At 41.0% G+C, this 21,443-nt stretch overlaps 1 protein-coding gene across 2 annotated transcripts in view; it reads left to right on the forward strand.

Annotated features, from left to right (window-relative positions):
- The window catches only part of FBXL7 (F-box and leucine rich repeat protein 7), a 157,116-nt gene that overhangs the window by 124,869 nt on the left and 10,804 nt on the right, over positions 1-21,443 (forward strand). The window lies entirely within an intron of this gene.

Below are 21,443 nucleotides of genomic sequence, written 5' to 3' on the forward strand. Positions count from 1 at the left end.
TTTTCTTGCACCCACCAGCCCTGTGTTCCCTTCTGGTGATATAGTTTGCAGCACTTGTTTTATAAATCTTTTTTTTTTTTTGGTCCCAAGATAAAGCTCAGCTACACTAGATCTGTCCCATCTTCCTCTCGGAAAGACATCCATGGAATTTCATACTTGGAAGTATGGTGGAGGGTTTCCCCTACCCAGGGCACTTAATATTAAAGCACAGTTTCAGTAGTTACTGACAGTGAGGAGGTGTGTGGCTGAGGAATGGGGGACCTACATCACCTTTCTGTTTCCTTTCCCTGCTGCTGCTGTGGCTTTCCAGGCAGCTCAGCTTTCTTTTTCGTTAAGCAGATGATTTCAAAGGCTCAGCCTGGGTGTTGCCTTGTGTAGCAGAGGGCGCGTGATGCAAATTCTGGAGAGGAAGGAAGAATAGCAGTCCTCAGGGTAAATAGCCCATTGGCTGCAGGCCACAGGGCTGTTCAGGTCTTAAAGTCTTGTTGGAGTTACAGGAATGACAGAACTGATATGTAGGATCATTTTTCTGAAACCATTAAAGGAAATCCATCTATGTTCAGTACTTGATAACTTGCTGGGAAGCAGAGTCTGACAGCAAAGTGTGCTTGCTTGCAAACCTCAAATGTGTTTTATGCTGGCAGTATTAATTCTGAATAGAGCGGTGTTACAAAGATATTTTTTGTTCTTTTGGAAGTTATAGTTTAATCCATTCTCTAGGGATAGCACAGTCTTTTTAAACCCCCAGCAGTGAGTATTTACTTTCCATCTCATCTGAACCAACTACAGAAGAGTTAAATGTTAAAACCCTACCTTGCCCTAGTGCCCAGTGACATACTTATTAACCGATGCGTACTATGATTTTTAAAAATTTTTTAAAGCAAAACCAGCCCAACTTTATAATGAATTTTAGAGAGGTATAAAAGCAAAAACTTTATCTATTCCTTCAAACTGTTCCCTTGTCCCGCTTTCATTTGAACCGGAGCAAGGCTCGATCTCTTCCTCCCCCTCCTCCCTGCCATCCAATGGTTATAGCAGAGATTTCCTCTCATTAAGTGAACTTCAGATGGAGCCCACCCTCAAATAAAAATCCAAACATTTTGCTTTGTTTTGGGCAAAGGAGGCAGGGAGGCATTTGAAAGGCAGGAGAAAGACAAATAGCCTTTCTAAACAAACAAAGGATAATTGCTCTCATAAATGTAGGTCCTCATAATTTAAGAGCAATAGTTTATATACTTGGTAAGCCTTATAAACAGAGAGGGGAGACAAGGGCCAGAGTTGTGTTCAATAAAAGGTCCAACTCAACAAGGCCCTTGATTGTTAAGTTGTGTATTTTGTGAGCCTCCGCCAAGTTTACTGGCTAGCGGCGCTGTGCTGTGTGTGCCGATAGTGGCACAAAGGAGCAAGCTCTGGGAGTTTCGCTGCAGAGTCACAGGAGTGAGAGAAGTTAGAGGCCCAAACCAACCTTCCTGTGGATGGCATGGGATGGATGTTGACGTGTGCAATGTGATATTTTGGGTTTTGCAGGTGGAAGGCTTGTATACAAAGCTTAAATTTAGTATGTGTTTATAGTATAGTACATAGAAAACTGAAATGTGTCATGTATTGGCCTAATGGTAGGAACTAGTGGTAAAAGCTTTAACTTCACCCTCACTACAGGCATCTGACAGTAGGTAACTCCGTGTTTTAAGGGAGGCTGGTTAATTTACCTGTTTTGATTAATTTTATTTTTTTTTTTTAAGTGACATCAAGTATTTTGTCATAAGATTTAAAAACAGTTAATGAGTGAATGTTAAACAGTCTTCCTTTTGAATCACTTTGTTGTGATTATCCATTTACTAGTAGAATCCTCATAGCATGTCTCAGCTTGGGTATGTTCTGTCATACAGGAAAACAAAACTCGAACTGAAAACTGAAACTATTTCAAATAATGAACCTTAGGATTTCCAGGTTTTTCAGAGTTGCTTGCAAAGATGCTGGTGATTCCAAACTGGATAGTACAATAGTGTGTCCAGAGAGTTGTATTTCAAGTCTGCTAGCATTGCTAACTTGAGGCATTTGAGCAGTTTGTGTTAGCTTCTTTCTCAAGCGCTTGCAATCTGCTTGCTTTTTCTTTTCCCTTTTTTCTTTAAACTAGAACACTTTTTACCTGCATATTCAGATTTTGTCTGCTGCAACTACTTCCTGTGATTGTGGACAAATTATGCCTGTCTCTGGCTGCATGGTTTTTACTACTAGTGCTGGGAAACAACAGGTTGCATTTCAGCAGCTGTATCTGAATGCTAAGAGTAGTAGAGGGACCTTAGGACAGAGAAAGATGCATGGCAGGGTGGGCACAACTATTAGGTGTGCTGCTTACTGTGGTTTCCAGTATATATGTGATGAGGCTGTGCTTACTGTCTGAGAGCTGCTTCTCAGGCTGCTAAATGATTATTGGTGAGTAATTAGATGTGATAGTAGTAAGAAGCCAATGCTGTGGTGGGAAATGCAGGGGGCAGTTAATGCTGTGGCACACACGCAGATGGCTGATGTAATTTAGGTGTCTGTGAGCTGCTTTGAGAGCACGGGTGTGTCAAAGTGCCCCCGGGCTCCTTCATTCCTCCCGTGTTACTAGGATCACCTAAGTGCCAGCTCTGCTGCATGCCATGGCTCACTGCCTGCTGGAGCTGGAGGGTGCCAATGCCAGTGTACTGATGGGGAGCATAAAGCCAAGTGGCTGAGATGTTCCACTGTCAAAAGAACATAGGGAACTTATTTTCTCAAACTGGTGAATCTGTCAGATGCAGCAGTATCAGGACTGTTGCTTAAGCTTCTCAACCACCCTGACTCATAAAATTTGCCTAGATGTCAAAGCACGTTCTGGGGAAAGTCTTAACAATCTATTTGATGCAGTGTTTCTTTTGGATACAGCCTTTTGAAAGAAGCAGAATATGAATTTACATCAAGGTTGCCAAGACATCCAACAGCATCTGAAGCCCTTATAGGTTAGTGCAATAGTTACCACGGCTTATTTTAAAATACACAATTAAGTATAAACTGAATTTCCTAATCCAGTTTATATTGGTTAAAACATAAGAATAAACGTCTGGCTTCATCCTCTGGCTCCACTCATCATTATCTGTACAACATTTTTGACATCGTATTGTGCGGTGGAGTTGTGGGTTTTAACAGAGAGCACGCAAAAGGGAAATGAGTGAAATGGCAGCACTTCTACACCGTCATACTGAAGCCAGCTCAGTGCACGTGGTATCCTCTGAAACCACAGTGCTTCCCATAATTTGGGAATGTGTCCTGTTTCTGCAGCATGTCTCCTACAGCTGCAGCTGCCCCCGGCTCTGGGCTGCGCTCTGCATTTCCCACAGTTGGGAGTTCGGGTCCTGCATTGGTGCTTCCCCACCAGTGGTTGCATCGCCCTGCTGGCTGCACTGGAGATCACCTGAGGACCTGATACAACCCAAAAATCATTCTCAGGGTTTACTGTGGCTGTGCTTGTGCCACTCTGCTGAAAGTGGAGACATGTTTAATAAGGGAGAATACAGTTAAAACATGGGTAGGAGCCTAGAAAAGACTATAGTGTAGTTGTGCCTCTCTCAGGTTAGTACAACTCTTAAGTAGCATTACTCCCAGGAAAGTGAGGAGAGCCATTGCTTGGCTGAGTTACAAGAATGCAGTGGACACACACTGGAAGCTGTTTTCCTGGTGGTGTAAATTTATAGTTACAATATTTTGGTAGCTTGGAATCTCTTAAAGGTTTATAGCTCATAACTATCTGCTTTCTGAGCAGTGCTATCAGAAAGTGTCTCAGTTTTAAATATAGCAGATGAAACCTATGTGAGTGCCCCTTATTGTAAAGGTATATCAAATACTTGTCAGAAAAATATTCTGTGCCTTAACTAATTAATTTTTAATTAATTTTAGCATAATAAGCTAATTTTAACTCAGCTTAAAAATATTCATTACTAGTGTGCTTCTGGTTCCTGTTTTTAATTATATATATATAGAATTCTGCAAAGAAACTCATCTATCGTAGCATGCCAATTCCTGATCTTAAATATTTTAAGAAAAAAAAATAAGAAAAGAGAGAAATTTAATAGGGTAAAATCCTTCTGTTTTAATTGTGTGATTGGAATAGTCTCATAAGGAATTTGACACCTTTCCTCAGAAAAATGTTTTAAATAATTTAACTAATTGTCTTTAATTTCGTTTCCTAATTATATTAGGTGTACGTTATTAAGTTTTCCCTGGCACACACTTTTATAAATGAAAGGTAAGCTTTTCATTCAATTATAGCACTTCAGTGGTTTCCAGTACTTTCCATACTTAGTAAGAAAATTCAGAGCCTCTGTTTCATTTCTAGCCATCTGTAATTATAGTAATCTGCCTATAGGAACAGCCAAATATAGCTATATATGGAAATAATATACATCTATGTATGGAGAGATAATTAGATTACACCAAGGTTGTGATTCCCTGCTGGAGAACCAGAGTCTGAATCAGCTGCAGCCCTTGCCAAGGCAGAACACGATCCCTCGGTGCAGGTGTTCAGCATCTCCCTGTTGCTCCACTATGCAGCGCTACCGGTGCTCCACAAATCCATGGTGGGATCTAGGTTGCTTTTGGAGTTTGTCCACAGCTTTTCTAAGCAATGGCTTGTTGCAGCTGATTAAACAACACTCTTTAATCCCTAGCTTTATTTTGAAACTCTTGTCAACACCTGCTTTAAGTCAGTTTTCTCATCCTTAAGAATATAACAGAAACAAACAGCAGTGAGTGATGAATCACAGCCATGTGCTGCAGTGGAGTACTATTCAGTTCATGTAGTTTAAACCAAAATTAGGTTTTGGTATAATAATGACATGAAATAAGCAGTTTAATAATGACATGAAATTAATCAGTAGTCAATGAACTGCACTTTTGGGATCAGAACCAGTAATATCACAGATAAATCACAACACTGAATAGTGAATAAATGTTAATAAACACCTACAGATAAACAGCTTTAATCCCCAAAAGTTCTAGTCTCTCTTTCACAGGTGCACAAACACACTCTACCAGCACATGTGTGTTACAGTCTCCCCCTGACCCATTTGGGGGTCACCCACACCCTGCAGGGGACGTGGGTGCTCTCACCTTGTAGGGCCCCATGCTGTTCCTTCCAACTGATGAGGCAGCACCCACGAACTCACGTTCACGCCATGAGGTGTGGGTCCCTGCCTGCAGCAGCCTGCCTGAAAGCAGGCAGCTCATGGGATCTGACTGAGAGGTTGTTCTATGCGCCTGATGATTTTCTTCCTCTTTAAGGTGACTGGTTGGAGGGGGATGATTTTCTTCCCTTTTAACACGATCAGTTTGGGGCAACACCCACTGGCTTCATGCATTTTTCACACGTGTACACCACAAATGGTTCACACACATTCCAACACCAAATTAAAAGGTGGTGTTACCCAGACCATTTGCCAAAGTTGAGCCATGTGATCATCACATGTTCCTAGATCCCATTTTGCTATCAGCAGTAATCTCATGCTGCACAGGCAGGGTGTAGAAGCACACCCTCCATCCATATCTTTTTGTACAGCAAGGCTGCTGAATGCAGCTCAAGTGTGATGAGACTGCTTTGTGTTCTTGACACTTTGGAGTTTTTCTGTGAATAAAAACTCAAATTCCCTTCAAGAATCAAATAGCTGTTCACAGAAAGGCTAGTGAGCTTGCTGCGATGTACTGCAGGCGGATGAGGCTTCGTTGTGTTACAAGGACTTAAGCGATTAGCCAAAGGAGCAGGCTCTCCCAGCTGTAGTCTCAGCTAAAATAACTTATTCCCCCTGAATTGTTTCCCAGATACGGCTGCACTTGCATGAAACTCATTATACTCAGTAAAGAAGACTCAGTAGCATCACTGGTGAGCGCTGTAGATATGAAAAGTAATGAAGAGAACTGACCGATTGGCTGGGGCGTGCAGGAGCCATGGCTCAGTCCCAAGGCAAGCATCCCACCTTTGTTTCAGAGGAAGGAAAAGCTGATGTCCGTGTCTAATGATCAGCCCTTGCCTTTTCTTACCGTGTGGTTTTCAAAACGCTTCTGGCTGCTTTATAAAATAGCAGATTACTTGGGAATATAGGCTTCTCTCCTTCCAGAGTTTATGAAATAGATATTTCTAAATCAACAGAGGCCATTCAACATAAAAACCTCTTGAGTCAAATATCACTTCAGCAAGGCGTGTGTGTGTTATCTCATTTCAGTAATCTCAAGGCCTTATAAGCTATTTTCCTTAAAATGGTAAGATGATCAAAACTGGGTTTTGTTAAATAAGGGGTGATGCTCCATGTGAAGTGTGCAGTCTGTTTATCAGTCTTGTGCTCTGCTCATGCAGATTCTGGGAACAGACACCTTTACTGTAAGGTACAAGCTACTTTCATGCTAGGGTTTTATGAATGTAAATCACAGCCGGAGGCTGTAGTGGCAGAATTCAAATACTACAAAAGCCACATGCAAAGAAGCTTGTTGGAGAGACAGATCATTGATAGCTTGTTTTCCATCTCCAGGTTGATGTACAGACATCCCATTTCAGCAGGTAGTGAACAAAAGACCCATTTCATGTGGTGTGGAGATGTTCTTAGGGAGAACTTAACTCTTGAGATTCAAATAGAAGGATTTCAATGCTCTAGTACTAGAGAGGCCCCTGTAAGACATAAGGGGCCACGTGCACTCCTGTCATTGAAAATGTCCTGCCTCAGAAGGAGCAATGCTTTTGTCACCTGTGTTTCCTTCCATGTCACATGTCAAAACAGAACAAGAGGGATGCCTCGTGATGCAGACAACTATTCTGACAAACTGAAGGGTGATCGAGAATTGGCAACAGATTTCACTGCCTTCCAAACTGAATAAGGTATTAAATTGTGAAAGCTTCAATATTTTGTACTAGTTCTTGAATCACCCTCAGGGCTACAAAAGTATTTTCCTGAATTGTGTGTAATACCAGTGTTATCACTGCGTTGCATATGGCTCACGTGTTCTGTAAATGGAGATGAAGGAACAAGTAAATGTCACAATAACTGTCCTATAGTATAGTAGCTTAGTGGCCCTAATGTTTGCAATCTCATCTCACTTCTCAATGCAGCATTTCTCATACTGGCACTTTTGCAGTGTCATGTTGCTGTACGTGCTATATGCTACAAATTGTCACGAATCCAGCATGAGTGGAGTGTAGCTCAGTATAATGAAATGAAGGGAATACTTTCCAGGCAATTACTGGTGTTAGAAAAGTCCCTCTGCCGCAAATAGAACAGAGAGAGTGAACCAGCCCAGCAGTGTTTCAAATTTAGCGTGGGGTGAGGGGAGTTGTGATCCTGTGAGATGCTAACTGTTCTGAATTTACAGTAGCCACTGGTACTCCACACATCCCAGGAAGTACTTGGCATCCAGATACTGCAGCATCAGCCTCTTTGCTTGCAAATCCAGTGAGCTGGAAAATGTGAAGTCACTGTGGGTCTCTAAAACATTTCCTAATATAAATTCTGTTTTACCTCCTCATTAGAAGTTTTAAAATGTGACTTTGTGATCTCTCTTTATTGGCTGTGCTCCATGTTTCCAAATTATACTGAAAAATGCTAGAAATACATTTTTATAAACTTCTTTTTTGTGTTAGTCTTTTGCTTGAAGTCTTGTGCAATTAAGAAGGAGAAAATGAAGTCATTACTATAATTTGTCCACCTGAAACTTCAGTACCTAGTGGAACTGTAGCACAGTGTTAAATGCCTTTTCTAGAACCGGAGGCTCATTACATGTACCTTAATTTACATCACACAACCTGTGGACACAACCTTGTCATCACTTTGCTGCTTAAACATAATAGTAGCACACCAGTTGGACACTGCTTTGCTCTCTCTGCAGCTTAACAGAGCATAACTTTCACCTCTGCTTTGTGTCAATCAGTCTAACTTCTGAAGTTGGTCTTACAAGGAAAAGTGTCTGAACTGAAGGTAGTCCGAGTGTCAATTCACTAGGACTTCAGTGCCATTTTAGTAGTTCAGGTAGTCCTTGTCCACAAGCTTAACATAGTGCATCCTACCAAGAAGTCTGTAGCCTCAACTCTGCAGAGAAGGAGAACACATGTTACTTCTGCACCGAGGAGGAAGACTAGCGTTGTAGTATGCTGCTCAGGAGTCTCAGAACTGAAGCCAGTGAATGCTGTCTTTCCAACTCAAGTTAGAAGTTACAAGGGTCTTCAGTATATTCATTGTATTATAGGAAAAAAAGAGAGCATCTTGAGGAATTTTCTCTGAAGCACAGCAGTCTTATCAGCCCACCTGAACAGGGTTTAATATGCTTCTGTGGATCACGTACATTGCAGGGAACCTCATTCTCTTTTCTCCCAAAATGGAGATGTCCTGGGTTGAGAGACACAGGACTAACTTTTCTTCTAATGCTGGGGAAAATTACACTTTTAGAAGACTCTAGTGTCTGAATTTGTGAAAATATTTACTTTATAGCCAGCCAGGCTCCGTGGGATTCAAGGTTAGTGTTTTCGAGCCTTGCCAGGGGCAGGGACAAGGAGGAGCAAGGCCTGGGCATTTGACCCAGGCTGGCCAACAGAAGTATTTCATACCATGAACGTCACATTCAATATAAATTAGAAAAGTTTGCTGCGTAGCTCGCGCTCTCCCTGATGGCGGCGGTCCAGACAGCTCCTTGCCCCGGTGCCGGAGCCCTGAGGCCTTCCCTTCCTCCTGAAGCCATTGCGCTCCCAGTGTCCGCCATTTGCTGTCCCTGCTGGGAGTGCACAGCTTCCTACTGATAGAATTGGCTGAGTATAATTCCTGTATATCTTATATCAGTATCGGGATTAATACTGGTTCTTTAGTACTATTGTTAATTATTTAGTCTTAGTCTATTAAATCTATTTATATTTCAACCCTTGTGTTTCTTTGTGTTCCCCGATTCCCCTTTCTGGGTGGGGAGGGGTCATCGGGTGATAGAATAATTGTCTAACGACAATAGATTGTTATGGGCTCTCTCAAACCATAACAGGAGAATAGTCTGTATATTATGAATCAGGAGTACAAAATCTGTAAAAGTGTGTACTGAAACAACCTTGAAAAAGTTGTAGCAAGGACATTGCTTCTCAGCACAAACTGTGTGTCGGTGCCAGCCTGATGGAAGAATGGCATAGTTATTCTGTTCTTCATTTTTCATGCACCTTGACAAATTCTTTCAGTAAGAGTTTTACTTCTCTGTTTTAGAAGAGCAAGCCTGGCTGGAATCAGGGCTGGCTGATGATAAAGGGTGGGAAAGTTCTTGGGTCATCTTGCCTAAACAGCAGTTTAACGCAGAATTTTCTTAATAGATGAATTCCTCTATTGTTCTGTTTTTGTTTTTTAACCTCACTGCTTCCTAGAAAGCTCTAGATGTTAATCCCAACTCACCCTCTCAGCAGCCTATGCCTTGACCTAATTGTGTACTGTATGATAATTTTTAACCCTCAACTACAATGTTTTCTCTTAGTCTCAATCTTTGCTACTGCTCCTTCTTACATACCTTCTCAAGTACAGTAACTTTTCCATCTGTCCACCTCTGTCTTCTATCTACATACACAGGAGGTAAGGGTACATATAGCATATACTTTTTGATCTTCTGCTGCACAGATCAAGATTATTTAGCCTCTTCACTCAAGAGTTTGTGAATTAATACATTTATTATGGCATTTTCATGAGGGTTTGATTTGCTTTAATTAGACATAGTTTGTTCTTCTATGTAAAGCCTCAAAGAGAAGAAGCTTGATGAGTTCAGTTGAATTGGTAATGACAGAATAGTTAAGTTTAGAAGGAACCTCTGGCGATTGTCCAACTTCTGGCTCAAAGCAGGGCCAAATACAGCATGTTGCCCAGGACACTGTCTTCAAGGGTGGAGACTCCACGCCTCTCTGGGAAACGTGATCACATCCTTGACCACTCTGACAATGAAAAATTTCCCAGCTTCAGCTCTGGACGGGGAGGGGGCAAACACTGCAGAATAAGTGTCACTTAAGCCAGTTCTCGCTAATGGCCGTGTTACCATCTGACAATATTTGCCTGCTTGAGCTTTAACATTTAATGATGAGGGTGATCATTTATTGTTTCAGTCACAAAAGGTGTTTTTGAACAGGAGGATCAGACACCAGCTGAGATGGAGCTTGAATTGGTGTAATGAAAAAACTAAACTCTACGAGACCCCCATGATGAGAGACCAGAATTGAAGATGCCTGGAACAATAGTGCAAAGGTTCATACAGTGCCTGTTTGAAAGTGGGACTTAACCTTCACGTGCTCTTTGTAGGAGATGTATTTAGAGTTATTTCATAGAATTACAGAATGGTTGAGGTTGCCAGGGACCTCTGGAGGTCATCAGGTCCAAACCTCCCACCTAAGCAGGACCACCTAGAGCCAGTTAACTGGGACCATGTCCAGATGACTTTTGAAGATCTCCAAGAAGAGAGAGTCCACAACCTCTCCGGGACACCTGTGCCAGTGCTCAGTCACCCTCACAGTAGGAAGTGTTTCCTGATGATGTTCAGAGGGAACCTCCTGTGTTTCAGTTTGTCCCTATTGCCTCTGGTCCTGTCACTGATCCCTACTGAAAAGAGCCTGGCTCCGTCTCCTCCACACCTTCCCATCAGGTATTTATATATATTGATGAGATTAACCTGTCAGGTTCACTTTTCTCTTAGGCTTTGTAAAGAAAAAGACCTTTCTCTTTTGTCAAGATGCCAAATATTTCTTGATTCCAAATGCTGCTACTGCTGTCCTGTTTTTGAGTTTGCTCACTAAGATGGCGCCATAAACTGATGATACTGAATCTGAGGTTAAATGTGAAATTGCATATAGAGCTAGAAATCAGTGATGGTCTTTAATATGATTATCTTAGGCTAATATGAAAAGTAAGAGGTTGAAGGATTTAGATAATTTCAGAGTTCTTACTTTGAATAATAGCTCTTCCAGCGATTGTGTAGATGTAAACATCACTTTTTCTGCATATTGATTTTGATTTAGTGAAATCAAAATGACATAAAAAGAATCAATGAATAATTTTGTTTATCTCATTTCAGTAAATTGAAATCACAATGACTTGAAAAGGAATAATTACAGTCAGTTAATATTTTATGCACAATGAGGCAATTATTTATCATGGCTTTCAGTAGACTGGGAAGTCATTGAAGTTGCCATAAATACAGAGTGCTGAATACTTGATTTACTTGCATGTATGTACATCTGATACTCCTCAAATGTCAGAGTACCATATGCTATTGCATATAAATAGCAATCTGCAATTTATACATCACAAGTCACAGACACAGCAAGTGGGACCTCAGACAGCAGGTCTGGATTTTAGAAGATGGCTAATGCACTGCTTTTGCAGTTGTAAGTACCATCTGTTTTGACACAGTCTGGGACTGCTTCACACTGGTGGTCAGGAATCCACGTAACTTAGCGCACTTGGGCTTGAGCCAGTTACATTTTCTAGTAGAAGAAAGCTGCCAGTGGCCATGTCTCTTTCCCAGCTTAACTCCTGAATTTCCCATAAACAAAGTTTTAATCCTTGCGGCTCTGAATAAGCACTATGTGCTTGCTCCGTGTATCGTTGTATGAATATTGCGTGTGTTTGTAACAGAAGAGGGGACTGCTGACTGTCACTCCAGGGGTCTTATAACGTGAAGCATGTATTATGAAAAATCCTCGGTTTATGTATCTTTGTTAGAGAGGTGTTGGAAAAGTTAGATTGGGCTGGTGTCCTGGGTTTCTGCTTTGGAGAGCTATGTTTCTTTTCTTTCATCCCCTCCAGAGGGTTCCTCTCACCCAGATCCCAAAGGTGATTCTTTGAGCAACAGGTTTTGGCCAACTGTTTGCTGAATTTGTTCCTTTGTAAGTGTAGTGGTAGCATTGTGGATTTGTAAGAAACTTAAAACTGTGGATTAGATGAAGAGGAGGGACGCAACCCTAGAAATGAGGTATTTGCCTGCAAAACAAGAGAATGCTTGCCAGGATGCTAGCAGGTGCTTTTGAAGGGATCTCATTCCTGGGAAAGAAAATAAACTTTGGAAACTGAAGTGTAAATGGATCAGAGCTGACCAGGAGCAGGTGTTGCAGGTTGGCCTTCAGTTATGCTTTGGACAATTCTGCTGATTTTCTGTAATAGGTGGCCATTCTACAGACCCAGACGGGACACTTGATGGAGTCCCTCCTCATCTGCAAAAACATTAGTCTAGGAATAAACACTTCTGCTGATTTGTAAAGCCTGGAAAATTCTTACTGCCTCAAGGCAATTCTCCTACAGGATTGAAAAGAGCTCACCTCAGTCACCCTTGATGTCAGCCTAGCAATGATATCGTAACTAATTGAGCAGTTTTTATGGAAGAGGGTTGTGTTCTTTCTTCTATCAGTAACGTTTTTGTTGTTGTTTTATTATCACTCCCTTACTGATAAGTTAGCTAGTGGAGGGATACATCATCTGCTTTGGCATATGACTCCTCAGGTGGAACACCATGTAGGCACTTGCAGGTATCTCACAGGACAACCCAGAAGGAGCTGGGTTGAACCAAGATGAGTTGGGATTGGCTTTGCTTTGTCATTTGGATTTGGTCATGGTGTGTTTTTTTTTAATCTAGAGGCCTCTTCTTGTGCTGTGTACAACTCTGTCCCATAATTTGGAGGGTTGTCTTTTCCTGGGTTATCAGCAAAGCCTATGTTTACAAAGCTTGAATTTATTTTAGGAAGGATATTTGGACTCTTTTATTGAGTTAATGAATCTTTAGCATCTAAACTTGTGTTAAGAGAGGAGCACAACTTTGTGGGTTTAAATCTCTTGCCACTGTTCCCTCTTCTGTTCAACCTATTGCTTACCATTTATTTCTTCAATTTTGAAGCCTAAACCACAACAAGGTCAAATCCTGGATCCCCTGTTAATTTGAAAGTGGATCATTTCTGAGACTTGTGAGCTTTTAGAATTCCAATATTTCATTATGAAAACCAATGTTCTTTTACACAAATAATTCACTTTTGGTGAATATGCTGGAAACAGTCGTTCTTGGGGGAATTATTTGTCTGCTGTAGAGTTTGCTACCAACTGGATGCAAGTCATCTTGATTACACAACAAAGTGATTATATTGTCAGCTTTCCCCAGAGGCAAGCATTCCTCTGCTTTGTATGTTATTTTCCATTTATCATGGAATCACGGAATTGTCAGGGACCTCTAGAGATCATCTAGTCCAATTCCCCTGCTAAAGCGGGATTTCCTATAGCACATTACTCAGGACTGCATCAAGGCATGTTAGAGCAACACATATCTACCAGAACTACATTTCAGGGTTCTGCAGCTCCTCTTAGTTTTGATCCATGTGAACAGCTGGGGATTTTGGAAATGTTTCCCTCCCATAAATTTAAGTCCATCAACTTATCTTGAAGTTCTTTAGTAATGTAAACTGATTCATCTTTTATTCCTAATTTTTCAATTTTTGAGAGATGAAATAATGGAACAGCTACACCTGACTGGAGCAGCTGACTGGATTTCTGCATTTTGAAGTTGGAAGCGATTAGGCATTTGTTCAAGTTTTCTATATAAATTGCAAAGATACATTTGCATCAATACAAACTTCATGTCAGCATATCATTCAAAGACAGAGTAGTATCTGTTTGCCCCAACTCAGTGTCACTCTAAGTGACTCATTCTGGCCATGTACGTATAGCTTGAGAGACAGTATTAAGCAATGTGTCCTCATCTATATTCATGTAAAGTAGGTTTTAAATGAAAAATGAAGATCAATATATAAAAAAGTGGAACATGGAAATGTAAATGTTGCCTAGTCAGTCATGAAAGTGGTTTACCTGACAAAATTTTGACCTTGGATTAAGTCAGAGTAACTCAAAGAAAGGGCAGAACACAGTTGTAAGCCTGTTTCACCGAACCAAGTTGTTCTTTAGGTGAATTCAGAAGGTGTTTTGTATTCACCAGGATGGAGTTCCTGAGTTAATTAAGATTTTCTAACAGCTTGTCAGGTGGAGAGAGAGAGAGAGGATGGCAGGCTTTTTAGTATGACTTTGAAATTAAGCAAACTTGCTATCTTTTTGTTCTCTTATTTATCTTAAACCTTTATATAGAAGATGCTTATATATAAGCATCTTGTAAATGCTAATTTTCATTTTAACCGCAGTTGGTTTGCACATTTCAAAACAATGCATTGGACAGCAAAGGACTGGATCCCCATAAGGTGTGGTAATCCTGAAAATGGCAGACAATGGAATGCAACGTGTCCAGTCCCTTGATAATCCAGTCCTAAGAACCCAGCAGATCATAGAATGCCTCTCTTCTACATGGTAAGGGTTAGGTTGGGAGGTGACAACTCAGGGCTTGGGCGAGGTGGACAGGGGGTTCCTCACTGACCAGTGGGTTCATCTATACTAGGATTTTTGTTGAGATATGAAGCTCAATTTTGAAATTACTCTCCCCTAATTCCCTGCTTACCACGCTTTAGTTGCCACCACAAGGTGTATGAACCCAATTACTTTCAGGTGAAACTAAAGCAACAAGCATGTTCGGGCAGGACACCTAAAGCACCGAGGCAACCCCTAGTGAGCATTCAGGTTGGGGGATGAAATTAGATGTTGTCTGAATGCTGACACCCGTTTCCCAGCCCTGTCAATATCAGGTTCTCAGCAGTAACAGTTTTGGTCCACAGATCTCCTCTTTCTGGGCTGCTAGTGTAGACATAAAATAGGTCAGCTGGAGGAGCTCCCTGGCATACCACAAGGAGTTGGAAGAGCATCTGACCTGAAGGGGTTTAAGAAGAGCTTGTACTTTAGCATGTATGGAATTCATTTTGGGGTTAGATATTTACTGAACATGCAAAAAATGCACCATCCCATCTATGTCTGTGTAATTTCCCAGCAATGATGCACTGGGAAATGCTTTTCTCAGCACTGTTGTGCTAGTATCATTAGTGGTACTGAGGGCAAAATTAAGATGCTCTGACTTCATAAATTAATAGGTTGATTACTTTTTTCTACCCCTCCTCCCCCCCAGTCTTTGTATTTTTAGCTCTGTTCAAAAATATGGGGATGAAATTAATTCTTGCCAAGTGGCAGGGGACAAAGTTAGTAGGGGGAAAATTAGTTCCAGCTTTTGACAAATGCATTCTAAGGAAGAATTATTTGCTTAATAAAACTATAACGATTACTTCACTTGCAGTGCTGTTTGACTTTAAGCATCCAGTGTGACTATGCCAGGAATGCAAGATCAGGTCTCCAAATGTATGTGGCGGAGTTTATAGACTAAAGAAAACTGGATCTCAACATCACAGGGAAGTTACACCAGTATAATCCAAGGTGTAAAATGTCACACAGAAACTACTATGAAAAGGCTTCAAGTTTAAGTTAACGTATCCCTCTTCCACATGGTCTTGTAACAAAGTCTCTAGTCTTCTACAATAGGTACGGTTTCTTATTACATTCTATGGGAGGTTTTTAAAAACTATAAAAGGTTATTTTAAAAGTTCTGTGGAACCTTTCCTTCCAGGAGCATGTGGGTGCGATTACTGCATGAGCTCTGAGGCTGCTCGTTCTTAGACTGAAAAACTGAGCTTTGTTGCAGGTCTTTGCTCTCACAAAGAGAGTTGAACAACCTACAAGATCTCACAGGATAAGAAAAGTTTTATCTTTGTGGAAGTGTTTTTGTTCCCTTGTCCTTACTCTTCTTAAGTTTTCAATCTAATTGTCTGTGTTGGTAAGAATAAATTGTCTGGTGAGAGGGAAACAGTAGCTGTTAACCTATTAGATTTATTTAGACTTGTGCATGTCTGTGTTGGAAACAGGCTGGTGAAATAAGGACTAAATGAAATCATCAGAAGGTGGCCACTGAAGGGCATAGTATATTGCATAGTTGTCACTGGATATTTGTCAACTGTGATGATGTTTCAAGAAGGACCCTTTAGGAATCTGCAGTGCTGTACTCTACAGTATCCGTTACCAGGTTGCAAATTTTTTCCATCCCTCTGCAGAAGTCATCTGTTTGAATTGAATTGAGATATAAAACTACCAATATACAGAGGAATGGGCTAAGATTTATGATACTGGACCTGCAGTATATTTGGAAAACTGAAAATGAGGGCAACTTGAGAAGGTTGCTCAGTACTCAAAATGCTCTTGAAAAAACAGAAGATTAAGGAGAGAGAAAACATACTACTTTCTAAGAAGACAGGTGCGGGGAAGATTAATAGATTATATAAACATGGATGAAGAAAATAAATGGCCAGGCAGCTGTATGGCACGTGGGAATCTGAGCAATATGTTGTATCACATCCTGAATGCATCATCCTTTGGGACTGCCAACCTTCCAGATTTCAACAATGTGGTTTCCGTGAAATATTGGTGGGAAGGACTCCACTTTAGCTACTGCTGGTGAGATGTGGTAGTGTGTGCTGCTCAGTTTGGATCATTGTGCTTTAAGAGAAATGCGTGCAGATTGGAGAAAATCTAAAGGAAAAATTAGGAGAAACTGTGAATATTAGTAATGTGACTAGGAAGAAAGGGCTGAAGTATGAGCAAATGCACGTGAGAAACCCTTGTATGAAGAGTGGAGACCTCTCATTCTTCACAACCACTAGCTTCTTGTATGAGTTTGGTAAGAGGAAAAACTTAGAAACTTGATATGGTGACAACACTGGAACAGGCAGCTCAGTGAGCTGAGTAATAGCTGTCCCTAGAAATTAAGAACAGGGCAGACATGCATGTTGGAGATGGTTTAAGTGTACTTGGAGAGAGACGAGAGAGCTCATCCAACTCGCTTTCTCATTCTGTACGTTCTTGGTTGTAAAAGGCTGCAAAATCACGTAGGTATCTCCGCTGAGCAACCCTTTCCCTCTGGCTTATTTGACCACTGCTGTCTCGCACAAGTTCACATGGTGAGTTTTGTTCCAGTTGCCTCTTTGCTATCGTGGGCTCTCTGATTTATCCCAGCCTCCTGGAGCTGGGAGGAACCAAGGTCAGTTGGGTAACAGCCTGAGAGGAATGCCTGAGGATGTTTGTGATGTGGAAGATGCTCTTTTGTAGGTATCACTTTTTCTGAGACTTTGTCTGCACCCAGGGCCTAAGAAAGCAAATGGCCCTGTTGTAGCCTGCTGTCCTAACTGACTCCTTTTCCTAACATCCTCTGAGGGCACACAGCCATATTTGACATCTGTCTGTCAAAGTCACAAGTCTCTCCTTGAATCAGCCCACAGTGTTCCCCCTGTAGAAGCCTCTCAGCTGCTCCTGTCCCTCTTTGCACCATAAACTGTAGCTGCTACAACCATTAAGCTCCCACTTTCCACAGTCTCTGAAAAAGGAGTAATTCCTTGGCATGCACAAAGTTGATGGTATCGTGGTAAAAATGCAAAGTCTATACCCACATTGCACTTAGTAAAATATGTAATATCTATGCGACACTGTTATTGATGAAGAGATGCTAAGTACGTGACGTTTCTGTACCATGCATAAATGCTTCTTGCATACATTATTTTGCGTCTGACATTTTGACAAAAATGCCAATTGCTTTTTATTTTTCTCAACTATACTGACTTTTCAGAGCCTGAATATAGTTTGGTTTAATTCTTGCCTTAGTTTTGCTAAAAACCTCAGTGGTGGCAGCAGATCAACATGAAGGATCCTGTTTAATTGTCAGATAAGAATCTGAAGTTTGATTGATATTTACCAAAATTTTCATTTTAATTTTGTTAACTTGAGGAGCTCAGTATAGGATTCACTTTAAAAAGGGTATACCCGCAATACCATAGTGGAAGGTGAGACTGAATGGAGTCACACTTTAAGCATGGAAAATGGTTCAATCTTAAAAAGTCCATGCTGGGATCTGGACATCAAGTGTCCTGTGTTAGAGGACATTGCTGGACTAACGAAAATACCACACCCTTCTCTCTCTCTGGTTCTGAAATTGGAGACTGCATATTGTTGTCAATGCCAGAAGGAACAGAAACTACATCTTGATTTAAAGCATATATATTTAAAGGCTCTTTTTTCCCAGATGTATGTATTAATTGGGAAACAAACTGGGGAGGGAAGGGGGGGGTATTCCTTTGAAATAAACCAGATTCCTAATGGAATAAGAAAACTCCCTCCAGTGCATTTTCTCCCTCTGTGTCAGCTTTTATAGTTCTGTTTCTGGCACGCATCTTTTGAGATTTCTTTAACGATTGTTAAGAAATATTCTCTTACATCAACAAACAATTTTCAGAGCCGGAGCAAAGCTTTAATAAAAAGCATCTTTGCACAGAAGATTGGTAATTGGGGAGGGAGAGGGGCAAAAGAGGTTGCAGGGAGGGAAGTGCAGGGCTGCTTTGTAATTTGTTTTTTACTTTCAAAGATCACCAAAATGTAAAGCTGCATTTCAGGCTTGTGAACAGTTGGTTGTTTTCAGGAAAAGAAATGCTTGTATAGGGCGTGTGTGTGGAAAGATGTGTAGTGAGAGCTGCAATCAGTAACGCATTTGCACTTGCAGGGTTGCATTTATTAATGTAACACTGTCATTCAGTTGCCCTGTCTCAGACTGACTCAGACTTTATCTAGCACTCAGTAAATGGTGAAGAACAAAATTTAAAGGAAGCCCTTAGAGGTTCAGATAGTGCTATAGGAAGCCCCTCCCAACAATACTTGAAAAGTCTGGAAATGTACAGTAGACCAAGTGTTTTGCTGAAGCTTTAAATGCTAGCAAAAAGCTTTCCAAGTTTTTACTGGCAAAAAGCTCCTGGACTCACCTGCTAATTTTTTCTTTCCCCCTTAGGGGTGTACAAGGAATAGTAAGCAGGAATACCTCTGTACAGAGTTCAGCTGAGCTACCAGCAAAATTCCTGTCTGAGAGCATATTGCATTATGGGCTTAGCAGACGGGCAATGCTCTCTCGACTCTCTTGTTTAAACTTAATGACAACACTACAGTCTTTTTCCAAAATACTTTGGGGTGGGGAGACAGGCTGCACACTTATGTATGTGTATGTGTTTGGCTGGAAGTCTGTGCCCTGAAGGTGGAGGGAGCAAGTTTCACATAATGCACCTTCAGGATGGAAGGTAAAGGAAATACAGGATGCACATCTGGAACTGCTATACTAATGAGAGAATTAAGAGAGCACGAAGAAAGCACGGAGCATACCCATAAAACAGAAGGTCAAACCTTTTTTAGCTCTAGGTCTAAGTTAAAAAACACATTTTGGTAATTCATTACGCACACAGAATGTCTAAGGTATTGATTATTCAGTGTGCCCAGGAGTGATGAAGGAATGCCACTTTCAGTCCAAAAGGAATGGAGATTAGCCATATTAGCTTGCTGCTTTGATCCTCGGGGTGGGGAGAATTAAACCCTTTTCATACTTACATAGGAATGGAAAGTAGGGAAGGATGTAACTCTGCAGAGATTTTTAGGTGTTATCAATGATAACTGACTAAAAATCTGTGTTTTCTAAATATGCTGGGAGATTGTCTTACGAGAGGGAAGCATTCCCACAGTACTAAAAAATGTTTATAGCAAATGTTAAAAACCAAAACTTTTTGCTTTTGATTTTAGTTCCACCTATTTTGTGGTGTTGAAACAAGTGTTTGTTCTATGGGTTTTATTTATATCATTTTGTTTTCCCTTTTTGTGCTGATTTCTGTAAAAAAGGAACAAACAAGAACCAACCAAACAAAAAGCCCCGAGCAAATGAAAAAGTAAAATGAAAGGAGAGGAATTCACAATGCCAAATACATATAGTAGTGGAAGATACATCTAGCACTTGAAAAAATGTGTGTTCTTTTATATTAGAATCATGCTCTTAAAATCTCAAGAAAAGAGCAAAAACTAAAGGCTCCAAGTCTGCCACATCTTCTGCACATGTTTAACTTCAGGCATTGTCATTGGGTTTGGTGGTAATGTGAGGGAGGTCAAACATATGGTAAATCCTTGCAAAAATTAATCTAGGGGGCTGTTCCCTAAGTGTTCTGTGGAGTCAGTGCTTGTCTGCAGGAGCCTGGCTGCTGCTGGTGTTTTGGTTTTTTTTCTCTCCAGCTGTAAATCTCATTTTTAAAATACTGGAGTACACCAGACACTTTCCAAAGAACACTCCTCGATGCAATTATTTGCAATAGCTGCCAGGGGGCGCATTAGGAGGTCTCAAAGGGGAGCAGAGTGTCTGCAAAACTCACTCTGCATTAAGATATGGTTCTTGCTTAGAAATACACAAATCCTTGGGTTAGGTCCATGTAGCCATAGCATAGACTTAGAAGCCTTGTTTTTCCTGTTGCTTGCTGAAATACTGAGTTTCTGTCTAAGTAAAACAAGATAGAGAAGAGGAAGAGGGAAGGAGCTGGGTAGCGTAGGTTCTTCCTTCACAGTGTGAAATTATGATTTTGATCTCTCTTCAGCTGAACTACATGATCTTGGGCAAGCTGCTGGACTTTGTGCCTTGCATTCTCCACCTAAACAGTTCTGCCTCTCTGCCTTGCAGACATGCTGTGAAAATGCAGGCCTGTGGTTGTTGCTGTTGTAGCTAGTGAGATCAGTGCATGTCTGTGCTGGGCTAAGTGAAAGCTTGATGGGGAAATTAATGTGCAATATACTGATCAAATTAATCTAAAATGTACTTAATTTAAAAAGTCTGCATACACCCAGATTTGGGCAGGTTTGTTGAATGCATTTCTGACTGAACCAGAGATGAAAGGAGTGTGCTCAGCAGTAGCATTCATCTCTCATACATTGGTTGTGTCTTGTGTAGCGTACTGCTGACATATCTCAGGGTCTCCAAATGTATTGCCCATGGCATTTGCTTGACTATCAAAATTATACCCTAGTTTTCTTCCAATCTTTAACTTGCTTTGCTTGGAGAGCTGGGAGCAGGACTGGAAATGACTCGCAGGTAGCAATGTCAGCACAGAGGGAAAACAGTTGAAACAATCTTACAGCAAAGGCAACCTTTCCTGGTAGCAGAGGCTCTCTGTTTTTGTGCCTGCTTGTTGCCAGTAAAGTGAAATAAAGAAGGGGAAGAAGCGGCAAATTGTTTTGTGTTGGATTTTTTGGGTTGACTGCTAGTGGCAATTAACACTAGCGAAAAGACTGTGTAAATATTGCGCAACTGCGCTGTAACAAATTTCCGGGCATGGTGTTTCTTCCCTACTTAGTTCTCTGGACCTGCTTTTTCAAATCAAACTGAAGTTCACTTTAGTCCATTGGAAAGTAGTGCTTTCTGCATGCGCGTGAAGAGGCATCACCACCCCCCCTTCTAGAAACTAGTCACTGGGCTCCTGGTTAAACTATTGAGTCCCTGTTTGCATAAATGAAAAATGAACTTTTTTGATGACACAATGAAAATAAGTGTATGGGGTTGTGCTTTTCCCATCTGCCCAGGTCTGGTGGACGAAGCAGCATTGGCCTTGTGAGCTCTTCTTTGGCCTCCCACTGAATGGC

Source organism: Numenius arquata, chromosome 4, assembly GCF_964106895.1.
Source record: "Numenius arquata chromosome 4, bNumArq3.hap1.1, whole genome shotgun sequence".
Classification (NCBI taxonomy): Eukaryota; Metazoa; Chordata; class Aves; order Charadriiformes; family Scolopacidae; genus Numenius; species Numenius arquata.